Source organism: Gossypium arboreum, chromosome 10 (assembly GCF_025698485.1).
Source record: "Gossypium arboreum isolate Shixiya-1 chromosome 10, ASM2569848v2, whole genome shotgun sequence".
In the NCBI taxonomy this organism is placed as follows: domain Eukaryota; kingdom Viridiplantae; phylum Streptophyta; class Magnoliopsida; order Malvales; family Malvaceae; genus Gossypium; species Gossypium arboreum.
Window position 1 is genome coordinate 55,049,318 of NC_069079.1, and position 19,643 is coordinate 55,068,960.

The 19,643-nt window shown below is 32.7% G+C and overlaps 1 non-coding gene and 1 pseudogene across 1 annotated transcript; both read right to left on the bottom strand.

Moving 5' to 3' along the window:
• LOC128282058 (amino acid transporter AVT6E-like) overlaps window positions 1–18,083 on the bottom strand; it is a 33,918-nt pseudogene extending 15,835 nt beyond the window's left edge.
• LOC128282977 (small nucleolar RNA R71) lies at window positions 4,992–5,098 on the bottom strand. Its single transcript, XR_008273324.1, has one exon. It is a non-coding gene; the product is annotated as a small nucleolar RNA R71 (small nucleolar RNA).
• Window positions 18,084–19,643: the final 1,560 nt, after the last annotated feature.

Sequence of the window (19,643 nt, forward strand, 5' to 3'; positions counted from 1 at the left end):
CAAAATACATAACCAATTTGTTATTTAAATCAACATCTTAGTCTAGCCTTATACATGCCATACTCAAAAGAAGATTTGTACTATACCAAGTGCTTCGATTGATAGTATGATCGATATCTCTGACTTCAAAGAATCATTGAGCAAATTAAGCGGCACTGAAAGAAAAGGAGGAAGAAAAGAGAGCAAGCATAAAGCTTAGTAAGTTGCATATAAATAAATATACAACAACAATTTTACCATTAGTCATCATACTCATAGCTCAAAGGTAAGCATAAACTTGACTTACTCATTACTGTCTACTCAAATCACATTTTCTAATTTGAACTCATTACTCATGCATACCAAATAGGTACCTGTATCACTCAAAACATTATTATACTTTCCTTATTAAATCACTTTCATAACCTTTAAAATTAAACCTTTCGGAAAACTACCGAATATTCTATAAGCCTCGAACATGGGATAAGTTGCCGATGCCATGTCCCAGACATGGTCTTATACTAGCTCTCGTATATATGTGCTGATGCATGTCCCAGACATGTCTTACAGTAGCACAACTCTTAGCCGATGTGTGTCCCAGACACATCTTACACTGGCTATCATCGTTGAGGCTGATGCATGTCCTAGACATGTCTTACACTGGCACTCGTCTCTGTGTCGATGCCATGTCCCAGACATGGTCTTATACTAGCACTCATAATGTGGCCGTTGCATGTCCCAGACATGTCTTACACTGGCACACAAGAAATTTGAACGTTATGGCATGAATATCCGGTCTATTTCCTAGGGTCTCAACTAGACCATTCCACTATCTTAATCATTAATATACAATCTTAGTTTACAATCTAGCAATTCATACTATATCAATTCAATGACAATTCGAATACATACATTAACAATGTAGTTGTATTATTTACATACAACTTACCTCGATTTACAAAATATACTTGACTAGTCTGTTTAGTCGGATAGCTTGGCTTTGCCCCGGTCTAGGTTCGATTTTGGTAAATCTTGATCTATAACAAAAAAATGAACTTATTTAGTCGCTAATTACAATTAGGCAATCATAAATTCACATCTTTGGAAAAATGACAATTTTTCCCCTAAACTTTGGCAAAATGACCATTTTACCCTTATGCTCGAAAATCAATTTTTATCAAATTTATTTATATTTCAAGTCTAGTTAAAATTTTTTTACTGCTTTAGCAATCCCAAAATCTCACTATTTCACACTCATATCACCTATTTTGCAACTTACACAAAATAGCCCCTTTAGGTGTTTTCATGCTAATACCTTTCACAAAAGTTGTTTATGTGACAACTAGGACTCATATTCTTCCATAGAAACTTAGAAAAAATCAAAAATCCTTTCATGGAAAAACCCTAAACTCTCAATCATTTTGCAAAATAAACCCCTCATTTGAAAGCTTATGCTTCAAGGGTCTCAAAAGTGCAAAAATTATTAATTAGGGACATAGGAATCACTTACTTGTTGAGGTAAAAAGTTACTGAAATTTCAAAGCTTCAAAAACCCCTCTTTTATTGATATTTTTGGTGGGGAGAAGACATGGAGAAGAAGAAGAAGAAAAAATAGCTAGGCTTTTTAGGCATTATTTTATCATCAACTCATGACATCATTCACCTGAACTTTGACTATTTGAACAATTTTGCTTCCTATGGCCGGCCACCATGCTTCTAGGGATCAAATTACACTTTAAAATTCCCTAATTTTAGTTCTCTAGCTATTTAACACATTTGGGTACTAAAAAGCAATTTTACCTTTTATGCGATTTAGTCCTTTTTCGCAATCGGGCTCACAAACATTAAAATTGGCTCACCAAATTTTTCATGCATGATTATAATCATGTTACAACCTCATAATTGTAATAAAATAAATTTTATAACTTTGAATTTGTGGTCTCGAGACCACTGTTCTGACTAGGCCCTAAATCGGGCTGTTACAATACTCACTAGTTTGGACATGGATAAGGACACGGGCCTGTAGCCCCATTTCGAATGCCTACACGGCTTGGGGCCACATGGGTGTGTGTCCCTTGCACCTTTGAAAATTTTATATGTTTTCCAAAAAATTCTTTTAATACCCGGTTTAGCCTTAATCTATTTTTTAATTTTTATTTTGGGCCTCAAGGGCTCGTATTAGGGACTACATAATTGATTGTGATTAGTTTTGACTTGAATATTATATAACCTGAAATGTTTGAAATTATGTATGATTGGTCAGTAATACTCTATAACCCTACTCCAATGACGGATATAGGTTTAGGGTGTTACAAAACATATATACAAATATATCAAATGAATAAAATTAGGAAAATTATCAAAACATGGCACAATGTCATCCATATAAAGTATTACCTAAGTCACATAGGACTTTTCGGGTTGTAACGTTCTGCAGCTTAAGGTGGTTTAGAAGTCAAGAATAGGCTCGACAAAATGACTAAACATGAAAGTAGTTTGGCATATTATATTGTCCCCAATACTCCCTATAGGATACATGTAGCTGTAAACTCGAAATTATATAGGGTTTTCTATATATTTTGACCACCTTTTGACTTAATAAATATGTTAATCTTATGTAATTGTTATTAAAATAAGTGAATTTTACTTAATTATTAATATTGGACATGAATTTATAAAGTATGTGAAACTATGCTTAATTACATGATTTTTGTAAATAATATATATTATTTTCATGTTAAATATTAATATGTGAGTTTTCACTATGTAGGAGGACCATGGAGGACGTGATTGACATAAATAATGCATGGACATGCACACATCCACTTCATTTAGATTGGAAAAACCATGCAAGACTAGGTCATAAAGGTGATAATTTGACCCAGTAAAAGATGTGCTAAAAGATGGACATGTCTGATTAATTATTGGGTTGAGAAACTGTCCAACAAGGAGGAGTCAAGCCCAATTTTTGGCACAAGTAGATGGCTGCCCAAAAATAAGCTTTGAGGTATTAACTGAAGGTCCTTGTAGTTGGAAAAATATAAAAAATCAGCCCACCAACTTGGTCTTTGAAACCGTCCACCTTATGGAAGTTAATAATGTTGTTTTGAATTTAAAAAAAAAAAGCAACCAAGTCATCCCCTTTTCCATAATTTGTGGTCGGCCATGTATGAGTGGAAATAGAGGGATTTTGAATTTGATTTTTAGTAAACTCTACCCTTGCCTTCACCTATAAATACCACATACCTTTTCACTTCTCAAATTATCCCTTTATTCATAACACATCCCTCATCTCTTATTCATCATTCTCTTTCCATTTCCCTATTCTTTTCCCTTTCATAGCCATCCATCTCCCTTCCATTCTTTAGCTAACAAAGGCTTTGTCAAGACATTTCTTTGGTCGACCACCTTAGGAAACCCTTAGCAAAAGGAGCATTGAGCAGAACGGAGGAACACATCAGTCAAAAAAGATCCTAAAGACTACTTAACTGAATTAGAGTTTATTGTTTCCTCTTGTTATTTAATTTACCTATGTTTGCTATGTGTTTATTGTTTCTGACATCAATGATGATATTTAAATCCTATTTTCTAGGATGATCATGTTAATTCAATAAGATTTATTTGATTCATGTTTAACATGTTTGTGCTTCAGTCGGTCATGTTTTCAATTAAAATCAAGATATATTTCATTCATATGTGATTGGATGCAGTTAGATTTGTCAAGCGATCCTAACCAGACGACGACTAGTAGACGCACAATTGAAAAGTGCAATTCTCAATTTAGATCATTAAACCCGACTAAATTAGAGGTTCATGATATCTTTTGTTTGCTCTATTTTCTTACATAATTTTTAGGTTTATGTGATTAAACTGTTGCAAACGTAAATGTCCTTGTGACCTCACATAAATACTAAGAAATCCTTAGTTTAATATGATTAATAAAATGCATATTTCACTAAATAAAAGATCCGAGAGGACTTAACTTGGTTTCCAAACTCATGAAAGATCGAGTTGCCATGGAATACTTTTTGACATTGTTAAGCATGATGAAAATAAATTGAGTTGATTAATATAATTATCTTAGCCTATTTTATGTTGATTGTTTTTGTTGCTAAAGTTATTCATTCATTCATACATTTAGAGCATTTGCATTTAGATAATTTAATTTAATCATCCACCACTAAAAATATTTTGTTTTTACCACCAAACTGTGAACTTATAATTTTGCAATTAATCGATTAACATACACAGTCCTTGTGAAGATGATAACTCATTTTTACTTAGTTATTACTTGAACGGCTTTGTACATTTGTGCATATAATTCGTTACAAGTTTTTGGCGCCATTACCGGGACTATTGTCTTAATCATTCTTTGTGAAATTAATTTTGCAGTTTGGTTTTTATTTAATTTCTAACATTACTAATTTATTCTTTATTTTTTATTTATTTATCAAGTGTTTATGAGCATAGATAGAATCATTGATCTATTACCTGTAGACCTTGAAATTGAGTAGACATTTAGATAAAGAAGACGCGAGAGATTTGCTCAAAGACAAGTCAAGATGGACCTTGGAAATCAAAATGATGGACAAGGTAATAGAGTCAATCATGTGCAGAATCCAATCATTATTATTAATGATAGGGATCGTGCCATAAGACAATACGTTGTGCTACTCTTCAATGAATTAAATCTAGGAATCAGAAGGCAAGATATTGAGGCACCATCATTTGAATTGAAACCAGTGATGTTTCAAATGCTCGAAAAAGTGGGTCAGTTCAGTGGTATGCCCACGGAAGATCCACATCTTAACCTTAGATTATTCATGGAGGAGAGTGATTCATTTAAGATAGTTAGTGTGACTGAAGATGCATTAAGGTTGAAACTATGTTCGTACTCATTGTGAGGTCGAGCATGAGCGTTGTTGAATTCAGTGCCACAAAGTTCAATATCTACATGGCAAGAATTAGCATAAAGGTTTTCGGTAAAGTATTTTTCACCAAGCAAGAACAAAAATTTTTGAAATGAGATAACTACTTTTCAACAATTGGATGATGAGTCGTTATACGAGGCATAGGAAAGATTCAAGGAATTGTTTCGTAAGTGTCCTCATCATGGGATTCCTTATTATATATAATTGGATACATTTTATAACGGTCTCAATGCACATACAAGATTAATGGTAGATGCTTCTACGAATGGTATGATTTTGTCTAAGTCTTATAACGAGGTTTATGAGATCATTGAAAGGATCGCTAGCAACAATTACCATTGGTCAATAAATCAAGCAGTTTTTGAAAGACAAGTAGCTGGAGTTCATGAAGTGGACGCGCTAACTTCACTCTCTACTTAGGTATCTTCTATTTCCTCAATGTTAAAATAGTTTACCACTATTGGTTTGAATAGTTTTGCAGCTCAATCACTAAGTTAGTATGATGTTGTTTCCTGTGTGTATTGTGTGGTCATTCTTTCGAGAATTGCTCTACAAACCCTGAGTCTATTTGTTATGTAAGGAATCAATATCAAAATAGAAGTGGACAAGGACCACAATCCAACATTTACAATCCATTATAGCAGAATCATCTGAACTTTTCTTGAAGTAACCAAGGAAATGGACCGAACAATTATATTCAACATAAACCCTATCAATCCTAAAGGTTTAGACAACAAGCTCCAAAACCATCGCAAGCTAAGTCATCAAACAATTTCGAGGACTTGTTGAAGGCATACATAGCGAAAAATGATGCATTGATTCAAAATCAAGCATCAACACTAAATAATCTAGAGAACCAAATGGGTTAGTTAGCTACTAAGCTTTGTAGTATACCGTAAGGAGCCTTACCGAGCAATATAAGAAATCCAAGGAGTTTTGGTATGGAACATTGCAAGGTAGTTGCACTACGAAGTGATAAGATTTTGGAACCCAAGGAGATTATGATTGAAGATGAGCCTATTGAGAAGAAGGAAAGTTAACCAATAGTTGAAGTTCCTACACCAGAAAAATCAGATGTTGAGAAATCTGATGGGGTAAACCCTAAACTAGTGAATTCTGAAAAGCTAACATTTTCTTTTGCAAATTTACCTCTTTAAAAGACTTTTCCGTATCAGCCTAGAGCTCTATATCCTCAAAGACTTCAGTAGAATAAATAGAAATAAGAGATGCAGTTTAAGAAGTTATTGGATGTTTTAAAACAATTACACATCAACATTCCGTTAGTGGAGGCTTTAGAACAAATACCTAGTTATGTGAAGTTTATAAAGGTTATTCTGTCTAAGAAGAAAAGGCTTAGTGAATATGAGACTGTTGCTTTGACGAATGAGAGCGGTGTGTTTTTACAGAACAAGTTAGCTCCAAAATTGAAAGACCTTGGAAGCTTTACAATACCCTGTAACATCAGAGAATCTTACTGCGGTACAGCTTTGTGCAATCCTGGAGCAAGCATCAACTTGCTGACCAAATCTACTTTCAAACTATTGGGAATAGGTGAAGTAAGACCCACTGCTATGACACTTTAACTAGCGGATCGTTCATTAGCATATTTCAAGGGAAAGATCGAGGATGTTTTGGTAAGAGTTGATAAATTTATTTTTCCTACTGACTTTATTGTGTTAGACTTTGAAGCAGATAATGAAGTTCCAATCATCTTGGGGAGACCTTTCCTAGCCATGTGAAGAAAGTTGATAGATGTGAAAAAAGGAGAACTCATCATACAAGTTCAAGGTGATAAGGTAACATTTAACGTTCTGAAGGCCATGAAATTTCTCGATCTGATGGAGGAATGTTCAGTAATTGAGGAATTAGAAATCTTAGTTATTGAATGGGGGAGCAATTATGAAGAAGACCATTTGAGAATACTTTATGGTTTGAACCATTGGAAGATGAAAAAGGTAATTAAGGTATGGCTTTGATAGAAGACAATTTGATGAGTTATGTTCAACCACGTGGTTCAAACTCCTAGAGTTGGAAGTTCGGGAATTTACACAACCCAAGTTGTAAATCGAGGAACCGTCTAAGCTTGAACTAAATGTACTTTTGTCCCATTTGTTGTGATTGTTTCAGTAAAATTGATAGAATGCTAAGAGGAGCAATTGATTACTATTTAAAAGAAATTTAAAAAGACAATTGGTTGGACCATAGTTGACATACGAGGTATAAGCCATTCCTTCTGTATGCATAAGATTATTTTAAAGGAATGTGAAAGAGGTAGAATTGATGGGCAAAGGAGACTTAGCCCTATCATGAAAGAAGTGGTACTGAAGGAGGTAATCAAATGGTTGGATGCGAGAATTATTTACCCCATCTTAGATAGTTCTTGGATAAGTCTGGTACAATGTGTACCAAAGAAAGGTGGAATCATGATTGTCAAGAATGAATGAAATGAGTTAATTTCAACGAGAATTGTCACGGGTTGGAGAATCTATATTGACTAAAGAAATTCGAACAAAGCCACTCACAAGGATAATTTTTTGTTGCCTTCTATGGATCAAATGTTAGATCGACTGACAGGTAACAAATTTTACTGCTTTTTAGATGGATATTTGGGATACAATCAAATAGTTGTAGCCCCAAAAGACCAACATAAAACTACTTTTACTTGCCCGTACGGTACATTTACTTTTAGGCGAATGCCTTTTGGCTTATATAATGCACTTGCCACATTTCAACAATGTATTATGGCAATTTTCACTTATATGGTTGAAATTTTTGTTGAGTTTTTCATGGATTTTTTTTTTTTTGTTTTTGGTAACACTTATGATGTTTGTTTGAGTAATTTGGCTAAGGTACTAAAAAGATGTGAGAAGATGAATCTTGTAATTAACCAGGATAAATGTCATTTTATGGTTAATGAGGGAATTGTCTTAGGACATAAAATTTTCAAAAACAGAATTGAAGTGTATAGAGCAAAGGTGGACGTAATTGAAAGATTACCACCTCTAGTTAGTGTGAAAGGAGTTAGAAGTTTCTTAGGCCATGCTGATTTTTATTGTAGATTTATCAAAGATTCTTCAAAAATTTCTATACCTTTGTGTATGCTTTTAGAAAAAGATATTGTTTTTGATTTTAACAAAGCATGTTTAGAAGCTTTTGAGGAATTAAAAATCTAGTTAATATCAACCCTAATAATTGTTACACTTTATTGGAACTCACCTTTTGAGTTGATGTGTGATGCAAGCAATTTCACTATTGGAGTTGTGATGGGTCAAAGAAGAAACAAAGTGTTTCATCCTATCTACTATGCAAGCAAAACTTTGACAAGAGCCCAGCTCAATTATACGGTAATTGAAAATAACTCTTTACTATAGTTTTTACTTTTGACAAGTTCCGTTCATATCTTATAGGTACCAAATGTGACAGCCCTAATTTGACTCTAGTCGAGAAGTGGTTTCAGGACCACAAAATCGAGTCACAAGAATAATTAAATGTTATATTTTATGCCTATTATAAGTGAAAGTGTATGTGTGAAAATTTCATGCTTTGATTTTGTCTTTTAAATGTGAAATTAATTAAAAAGGACTTATGTGAAAACATTGAAATTGTGATAGGTTGAAGTGTAGTGGTCAAATATTGCATGGCTTAAAATATGGGGATTTGCATGTCAAATTCCCCATTTTTAAGTAAGTGGCCGACCATGGTGATGGTGGAATAGCCATATATGCCTTACATATTAATATTAAAATGGTTAATGGGTTAGATTAATGAATAAAAAAAAAAAAAGAAGGCCATACATCCTTACCTTGTTCTTGTGAATGTTTGAGAAAGAATGAAGAAAAATGCTTTGAGGATTTCGGCAATGGAGCAAGCTCAAAATCTAAGGTAGAACAAAAGGGCTCTTTGATATTTGGCCTTGGTGATTCTAATTGGAGGTATGTTTAATTTTATTTCTTGATAATTTATGTGAAATTGAGTTAATTGCTAAGCTCCTTTCATAGCCCATGACTCAATTTTTGTTATTGGTTTGAAGTGATGCATTCGGCTATGGGTTGTAGAGTGTCTTGGTTGGTGTTTTGATGTTTTTGTGATGAGGCATGAAGATGGTTGATTTTGAGTGTTTAATAAAAAGGATTGGATGTGAGTGTGTGTGAAATAGCAAATGATGAGTCTCGGTAACTTCATGAAGAGTTCAGCTATTGTGTTTATGTGAATATATATATGCTGAATGTAGTCTTGGATAAGTAAATTTTGATGTATTAGATTGGTAACATGGTTATGCCGATTGTGAAAATGTGATAAAGGTGCCAAGAAATATTTGTAAACATGCATAGTACCGAATGTGTTCATGAATGAATAAGTTATGTGGGTTGTTTAAATGAAAGAAATGGATAAGTTAAGGTATAATTGAGTGTTCGAATATGAATTAAAGAGAGAAATGAGGTAAATGATGAGTTTGAGCTTGTAAATGATATATGTGATTTAATTGAGAATTTATAATCGACTAAAGCGATCATTGTGTAATTATATATATATATATATATTTTAATTACAATGGCCGAATGTAGCATGAATAAGAATGTGAATAAATTGTAGTTATAGAGGTTGTCAATGGAAAATATGAGTTGGATGAGCTAATGCCGAATGGACTTGTGGAATTAAGTATTAAAAGATTTTTTATTAATTAGTTAAGTGATATTCGGCTATATGAGCAGCATGTGCACTTGATGTTATATTACGGTCTAAGAGTATATATATAAGTGTGGGAGCATTCATCAATGAAGATTGGTTGTATGAAAGTAAGGTTAATGAATGTAGTAGTGCCATGTGAAGTGTGTAAATTAGATGACTTTGATAAGTGCTGTTTGTGTTTTGAGACTTATCAATGTTTTTTTTATATGTGCCGAATGTGGTTTTAAATAATAGAGATGTGATAAGTTGAATTTGTTAATCAAGCTCAAGAGCATAAGGAGCCAATTTTGGATAAAGGGAAAGCAAAACTAGTTGATTAATCAACCCGTAATTGTTCAATGACATCCGAGGTAAGTTTTAAGTGATTAAACGTTGAGTAAATTCAATCATAATAGGACATAATAAGTTTATTTAATAAGATATGATGTGGGCATGACATGTTTTAAATTCAAATGATAAGTTCATAAGTGTTTGGACTGGGAAATTTAAGAGCAAATTGTAATAATTTGCTTAGGACAGCAGCAGTAACGTGATTTTAGAAAATCACCATAAATTGTTGGTGTGGAATTTTAGGCTGAATAAAATATGTAATCAAAGCTTAATTAGTCTAGTTTCTTATAAAAGAGACCGTGTAAGCAAAGAAATTTCCTATAAAGATATATTTAAAGTTGTGTGAGACAGTGTTAGAATGACTCCGAAATCCCCTGTTCTGTTTTTAGAAAATCATTATAATTTGTAAAAAAATGGTTATAAGATAAAATTTATATGCTTAGACTTCTTAATGAGTCTAGTTTCAAATAAAATCAAATAGAACATATTTTGAATTCTGTACAATGAGAAATTTGATTTGCAGTGAAGAGTGGTCAGATTGGTCAAACAGTGAAACAGGGGAAAGTTTTAGAAAAATCTGGTATTGATTGGCCAAACCTAAAATTCTGAAAATTTTATGGATGGAAGATATATGAGTCTATATTCAGGGAAAATTAACGGAAATTTATTTTGAGTTTTGTAGCTCCAGTTATAAATAATTTAGTGACTATTGCTTAGGAAAATAGCTTGTAGTGAATATGTGATTTTGTTGTAAACATTGATGAAACTATTTGAGTTGCTTATAAGCTATTGCTGAAATTGATGTACAAGATAAATATATATATATGTGTGGTAAAGCCGAATGACTAGTGTGAAATATGTATGAGATATGTATATGTGGTAAAGCCGAATGGCTAATATGAAATATGTATGAGATATATATATGTGGTAAAGCCGAATGGCTAATGTGAAATATGTATGAGATCTATATATGTGGTAAATCCGAATGGCTAGTGTGAAATATGTATGAGATGTGTATATTTGGTAAAGCCGAATGGCTAATGTGAAATATGTAGGAGATGTGTGTATATTGTGGCCGAATGACCAAATGTGAAAGGTGTGTATTATTAGATATTTGATGAGGCAAATGAATTACAAATATGACAGTCGATGTGAATGTTGTAACATGTGATTAAATGTACATGAAACTTGGAAATATATTCCAGGTAAGACCCGATGACTACGTGTGGAGATTATGTCCTGGTAAGACCCGATGACTACGTGTGGAGATTATGTCCGGGTAAGACCCGATGACTACGTGTGGAGATTTTGTCCGGGTAAGACCCAATAACTACGTGTGGGGATTATTCGAGCTAAAGGTCTCGCTGAAGATTCGAGTAAAGCATAAGATTATATGACTTCACAGTAACAATTGGTAATAAATACGTTCAATGCGTTATGTTGGTCAGGTATGTATTTTGAGATTATATTTAAGCTTGATTTGGATTAAATCACAAGGTCGTTATGTGATGCATATGTGAGTAAAGCAATAAGACTGTTCTATGATTATTGTGCATTTGGTCAATGTGAAAAGTTAGGTGAAAATATGTAATGTACCTATGTTTATAAGAGATCACTATCAAGTGAGAATTTATCTGCTTATTGTGTATTACGTAATTGTGTATATTCGGCCAAAAAGGGTAGTATACCTAGAAAGAGGTTATATGAGAATTAAATAAGATCGACTTTTAATTTGGTTGGTCAGGTATGTGATAAATACTTGTACATGTTAGACCCATCAGAATTAAATCATGATTGTAAAGTGAAAAGAAAATATGAAAATGCCATATGAATATGTGAGTATTCGGTTATGGAGAAATACTATAGGATATTGGGAGATATACATTTTGATTTGTCCGATGAGGATAACTATAGATATGAAATGAAATGTTATATGTGAATCAAATAAACCAATTGGTTATATTTGAGTTCACTGGTTTTAAATTGCTTAAGACTTACGAAGCTTACAAAAGCTTACTCCGTTATTATGTTTCTCTGTTTTATAGATTGTTGATTCTGGCCTTTTTGCTTGGGGGTCGTCAGCAACTTGTCACACTATCACTATCCACTATTTGGTACTGCTATGTTTTGGATTATCTTATGGCATGTATAGAATAGACTAGTAGTGGGAGGATATTTTGGTTAATGTATATAAGCCATGCGAATATGACATCTTTTGAATGTTTACTTTTATAAGTTTTTAAATTTTATCCCTGGTTGTGTCTAGCAATTATCCAATTGAATGATCTTTACTTCAAGAAAATGTTCAAAATTTTACTGATCTGGCATGAGTTACAAGTCCGGTAATGCCCCTTACCTATTCCGGCGACGGTTACGGGATAGGGGTGTTACACCAAAGTTACAGTGTTTACCGATCATGCGACTATTAAGTATTTACTCACGAAGAAAGATGGTAAACTGAGGCTAATTCATTGGATACTTTTACTCCAAGAATTTGATGTTGAGATTCAAGACAGAAAAGGTGGTGAAAATCAAGTAGCCGATCATCTGTCGAGGTTGGAATAAAATAAGGTAACTTCTTGACTTGTTCCAATTAATGAGAATTTTCCTGATGAGCATATATTCGAGGCAAGTCAAATCCACAAAACACCTTGGTTTGCTGATTTTTCCAATTATTTAGCATATGAAATAATTACTCAGGGAAATGACATACCAACAAAGGAAGAAATTCCTTCTTGATAGTCGAAATTATTTTTGGGAGGATTCATTTTTTTTAAACAATATGTAGATAACATAATTAGGAAGTTAGTAGCTGGAAGTGAATTTGACGAGATTTTGTACAACTGCCATTCATCTCTGAGTGAGGGACACTTTGGTGGTTCCTGCACTGCAAAAATATTTTACAAGCAAGATTTTTTTGGCCTATAGTATTTAAGGATGCATATGCATATGTGAAAAACTACTATAGATGCTAAAGAACCAGAAACATATTAAGGAAGAATGACATGCCCTTAAAAAATATTTTAGAGGTTGAACTATTGACGCATAGGGCATTGATTTTCTAGGCCTGTTTCCTTCCTCTTATGGGAACAAGTATATTTTGGTAGCTATGGACTACGTATCCAAGTGCGTTGAAGTTGAGGCGTACCTAACAAATGATGCTAAGGTAGTCATGCGATTCCTACATAAGTATGTATTTAAACAGTTTGGGACTTATAGAGCTATAATTAGCGATGAAGGATCTCACTTTATAAATAGGTGGCTTAAGTGGTTGCTTGACAAGTACGATGTGACTGCATAAAATTGCTAGTGCTTATCACCCACAGTCAAATAGGCAAGTTGAAAGGGTGAATTGTGAAATCAAAGGTATTCTTGAGAGGGTGGTGCGCCCTAACAGAAAAGATTGGTCTCAAAGGCTGAATGATGCTCTATGGGCCTATCAAACTACTTCTAAGACACTATTGGTTAGTTTTTGGAAGGGCGTGTCATTTTCCACTTGAATTGGAGAATAAAACTCATTGGGCTTTGAAATAATTGAATTTGGATCTTAAGCAAGCCGGTGAGAGAAGGATGCTACATCTTGATGAGTTAAAAGAGTTGAGGTTATTTTCATACGAGAATGCCAAGATGTGTAAAGAAAAATCTAAAAGATGGCATGACAATCATATACAACTTTTGAATTCAAAGAAGGCCAGAAAGTGTTGTTGTTTAATTCGAGGCTAAGGTTATTTCTTGGAGAACTCAAGTTTCGATTGGAAAGGACATTATACCATCTATAAAGTTTATCCTTATGGAGTTGTAGAATTGTACAATCATGGAGGTATGTTTAAAGTTAATGGTCAACATCTCAAGCACTATTGGGATGGTGAAGTTGAGCAAATTAAAACCTCGTTTAAATTATTAGATCATTAATTTTTCATGATTTTTCTTTTTAATAAAAAGTTAGAAATTATTTTAAAAAATTAGTACATTTAATTAATTTTGTCCAAGGAGATTGAAACTTAAGCGAGACTGTTGTGACCCCTCCAACCTTTCTTGAGAATTAATTTAAAGTAATCTTTTGAGAAGAAATTTTCTAATTAGTTTTGAAATTTTTGTTTTTGTTTTTAATGTTAATTTTATTTGTTTATTTTTAATAAGGGGGTCAAATTAGCCTAAGTACTAATCAGTTTATTTTATTTTAAGCAGTTTAGTTTGTAAATATAGTTTGGGCTCAAGGCCTGAAACAACAAAGAGGAGAAATTTTCCCCATCACTACTGTCCATAAGGTTTCCCCAAAACCTTAAAATTGCCACCACTTTTTTCCCTCCATCAATACTTGCCACCCAAGTCACTTAAGTAGTTAAAATTTTTGTGACACCCCAAACCTAACCGGGATGGACCGACCTGAATCCGAAGCGTTACATTAGCCACCAAAGTGACTCTCCAGCTGAAGACCACCTGACGCACAACCCAACCTTATAATACCTCATTTATGACTAATTAACTATTATTTATTAATGTGGAAGCAATTTGTGAACCATTTTAAAACTTTTTCAAAGTATTTAAACTTAAGGGTATTTTGGTCATATTACCACCTAAGGTTAAACTATCCCGATTTTATTTCTAAATAGTTGTCAACCTTCTTTTAGTCAAATTATGTAAGCTCTAAAAATTTCAGCTTAATTCGAGTTCATTACTATATCTAATTCAAGGTTTATTATTAGGGACTAAATCGTAACTTTTACAAACTTTTAGTACATTTTTCAAATTAAAAATTAAGAGTGTTTCTACCAAATATTAATGGTTACAAGTTTAATCCTAAAAGATTACCAAGTTTTCCTATCATTAAAGGCTTCAATTAATCTAATCAAGTTTCAAGACTAAATTATAAATTAAGCAAATTAGAATACTAGATTACAAAGATAAAAAATCAAACCCCCAAAAACCTACACGCCCGTGCGAAAAAAAACACGCCTGTGTGCAAACCACTACACCTATATTGTCAAAAATTCGTTTTAATTACCCGATTTTACATATTTTACTTACCCATTAAACTTGAAATAGCTACAATTAATTACCATAAACATCATCACAACTCCAATTTAATTTCTTTACAACAAATATGCAACAATTAATCAAAATTTAACACCCAATTACACACTTAGCAAACACCAATTAATTCACACAAGCTACATACCTTAGTCACAAGCAATCCACTTCATGGTAAGCTTCAATTAAACATTGTTAGTCTCATCAACATACCATAAATTAAACATCAATTAGACATAAAATCATGTATTAAAGCAATTATAAAATCACCAAAATAAAAGTCCAAAATTTAATGTCCAATGTCAATTACAAGTAAAATAACATTAGTCCCAAAAGTACCATAATGCCCCTATACAGTCTCTAAAGTAAATTTCTTAAGCCACTACCGAGTCTTATTCTTAGATCGCCCTTGCACTCACTTCTCGACTTCTTACGCCCAGAAATTCTTTGCACGAAATGTGAGGGTGCAAGCTTAAAAAGCTTAGTGAATGATAGTAAAAATATCAAGTAATTTTCACTAAATCATGCATAAATCAAAGCAATTAAGCATTAAATTTTCAGTCACAACATGTTAACATTTCACCATAACACCACATGCTATTTCAAGAATTAAAAAATAATTTTTCCATGGTATGTAAAATCATCTTTTAACACATAAAGATTCAATTATATTGGCACAATCAGTCAATTATATTGACATAATACTTCCATGGAATTAAGTAAATGTGTGATTATACATTGGATAAACGGATCTTTGAACTCTCACAAATCAAATACAGTCCTCCGAATTGAGCAGGTCGAAGCCACACGCTCCCTTATTGTGCCTCAAATAACCCGATGAATGGAGACTCAAGCTCAACACTCCCTTTTCTACTCTAAACAAATCAGTCCACCAAGATCCATATGCTCACAATATTACAAATAACGGTGAGTACTCACAAATCCTATGCCATACCAACTATATCCAATAGATCCACCATGCAATGTTGCCAATATAATCATACATATTAATCACTTAATTTAGGATGTTAAAATACAATTAAAAGCATGTTGTTAAGCAATTTTAACATCACTAAAATTAAGCACAGCAAATATCATTTTCCCAATATTCGTATATCAATTAGAACACCTTTATCAAATGTTCAATAAATCAGCAATTCATGCTCCAAATATCAATTTATTCCATACAATCTATTCATGCTAAAAGCATAATACACAACTTACAAAACCAATTGTCATTTTGCTCTTTTATAAAAATTTTTCAAATCCAACCATTCAATATGCAATTAAGTCATTAATAACACCAAAAAACCTTTAATTTAACACATAATTAGGCCAATTTATGAAATTTCCATTAATATCACTCACCTCCACACTTAGCTTTTTAAGTAAAAAAAGTGTTCAAACAAGCAAGTTTGAGCTTCGATTCTGATTTGCACATTCCTCCTCTTAATGTGGAGCTTTAACAGAGACAAAGTATGCATTACAAACTAACAATAGCAATAAGAAACATGAAATTTGATAAGGTATATGAATCTAAATCATTGCTCTAAACTACCTTACCAATGTTGCACAACTAAGCCGAAATATAGAATTTCTAAAATAAACTCCCTTTTTAGCACCTCAAACCACTTCTAATCTTCGTTCCTTGTCCAATAACATGTATTTTAAGTGTTAATTTCATCATTTAATCCATTTCATAATTTTCGAGAAAAATCATCCATGTTCTTGATCAAATACGAATTTCTCAAAATTGATTCATAAAACGTGTTTGATCTTTTGGTTTAAGATTAAAACCCTCTTATTAGACTATTTTGAGCTTAGACATCCATTAATATTTTGATTCCAACTCAAAATTAAAGATCAACAATTGTTGATCCTCAAGTTCAAGAAAGAAAAAATTAAAGTTAAAAATCCATTATAATCACTTTAATTAACAAATAACGATTGAAATCAACTTAAAAACAAGTTTAGAGATGAGGATTACCTTTAATTGAACTGAAATCATTGATTTGGAAATTTGAATAAAAAATGATTGAAGAAATTCATATGACTTTTTGCCCAACTTTGAAAATTATTTCGAGAGGTTTTAGAGAGAATTTTGGGAGAGAAAATGTTTAGATTTATTCTATTATATTTGGTTTATGAAAACAAGCAAAAAAAAAAAGAAAGAAAATGAGGGAAAAAGCTCTCAATTCGGGTGAAAAATAAGTGAAAAGTGAGGTAATTGCAGAGTTTTTTTTTTAAATTGAAAACCCCTATCTGATTTTCAAAATTTGAGGAATTTGCCATCAAGCCACTCCCCCTTTTCCCTTATTTTACAATCTGCTCCTTCCCCTCCAAAATTCTGAAAATATGGTTTATTTTCTATAAAACCTCTTGTAATGGGCCAATTTAGCCCGGGCCCGAGAAAAAACAAAATAAGTAGAAACAAAAGACAAGAAAATTAACAGTTCAGTCCATTTACAATAGCCCAAAACAATTACAGTGGCCCAATCTAAACCTAAAATCCAAAATACTTAAAACCCAAACTTTACAGACTCAAAAAGGCCCAAATTAACCCTAAACCCAAACAAACCCTAAACCGAACTATAACAGCCATTGACCCAAAATTTAAAATTTTTTTAGAACCCTAACTCTTGCTTCGCACCGAAATAGCCACCAGCTGCCTCCGTACTCTCCATCAGCATTCCTTGCCCTCCGTACACGTGCCATGTCGCCTCTGTACATGCAAAAAAGGACAAACAACAACATGACGAAGAAAAAATGAAAATATTGTATTTCTTTTTCGGTTATAAAAAGAGAAACAAAGAAATGTAATTTTTTTTCTTTTTTACGGATACATAGAATATCAATAGAAAAACAAAGATTGATAAATCGAAGGTGATTTTTTACCTGATATTTTATTTTTATTTTTTTATTCTTTGTAAAAAATAAAACAACAAGGAAAAGAGAGGTTTTTTTTACCTGTATCGTGCCGGAGAGGGAGATAAACGAGTGTTTCTCCTTTCTTTTCACCGAGTTTGGTCCATCTTTCGGGGATTTCGGGCTCAAATCCGTGTTCCATAGGCGATCGGCTTCGAAAAGAGCAGAAAAAGCCCAATTTTGTATGCCTCCAACCATCGGCTACGGCGGAGGTGGAGGCTCACCGGTGCCCAAGCCTGACGTAGGGAGGCTTGAGAGAGTTTTTAGAGAGGTTTTTTCTATTTTTTGTTTTTTGAAAAGGGAGGCTAGAATTGAAGTTTAAAAAAAATTTGGGCTTAAATAGCAGTATCAAAACGGCGTCGTTTTGATCAGCCCCCCAAACGTCCAAAACGGCGTCGTTTTGGGGGGCTCGACTAACAACCCAACCCATTTTCCCTAAGGATCCGTGTGATTCTATGGTAATGGGCTATTTGCTCGCTAGCCCCTTCCGCTTTTTCTGGCATGTTCAATTCAATCCTATTTCCCTTTTCTTTTCTTTTCTTTTTTAAATTTTACCCATAATGTTATTTTATTTCATTTTGGTCTCCGGAGGAACGGCGTCATTTTAAGGGCGAGGAATAATTTCCTATTCGACCCTCATATCTTTACGAGCGTTTCAATTAGGCCCTGCTTTTCCTTTTTTTTTTAAATTCTGCCCTTTAATTTTATTTTAATTTCAATTTGGTTCTGGGTCTATTTAACTTCATTTGTTTTTCAAACAGTTTTATTTTTATTATTATTTTTTATTTATTTAGTCCTTTTAATCAAATTCCTTATTTATTTATTTTAATTACTTAATATTTCCTTATTTCATTTTCACATTTTCTTATTTATTATTATCTTGATTATTTTTTATTAATTGTGTTTTTTATTTTTTATTTTACTTATTTGCCACTTTCAATATATTTTCAACATTATTATCATTATTGTGGTTGTTACTTATATTATTAATATTATTATTATTGTTCCTAAATTATCACTTGCATCGTTATTCTTGTTATTATTCATGCTTGTTAACTTTATGATTCGTTAATGTCAATGCCATGTGCAAATTTTTTATTATGCAATGTTATGTCATCGTCATTTCGAATGTATGTTGCACTATCATTACTAGTCATGTATGACCCCTTTTTTACGTATTAAACAATTTCTTTTCAAGCATAATCAATTAAACGTATATCTTTTTAAATATTTCATTAATTTTTCTTTACCCAAATTTTTAAAAAAGGGAAAATCTTGAAAACAAAAGTAATATTTCACTTTTAGGAATTTGAGAAATCGTACCCTAATTTACGGGGTTTCAGTTTTCTCGTTAAACCTAAATAACCAAATATCCTTTCAATTTTAAAATGCATAAAATTTCAAATAAAAATAAAGGCAAGCTTATTTTCGAGGGTTCAAACATCGTGTCCTAACTTACGGGATGTAACATTTTGTTATCTCGATACGAGAAGGCCTTTAATGCTCGTTTTAATTTATTCAAGCTTTTTAGAGAGGATCATTTTTTAAATTCTTTTCGAGTTTTCAAATTTCGACGTTAAGACATTAATTAATCAATTAGGTACCAATTTTGGGTGTTACGAGGGTGATAATCCTTCCTCGTACGTAACCGAATCCCGAACTCATTTTCTCAAACTTCGTAGGCCAAAATTGTTGTTTTGGTAAATCAAAGCGTTTTATTAAAACGATCAATCATGAGGTGACCCGACCAACCTCATA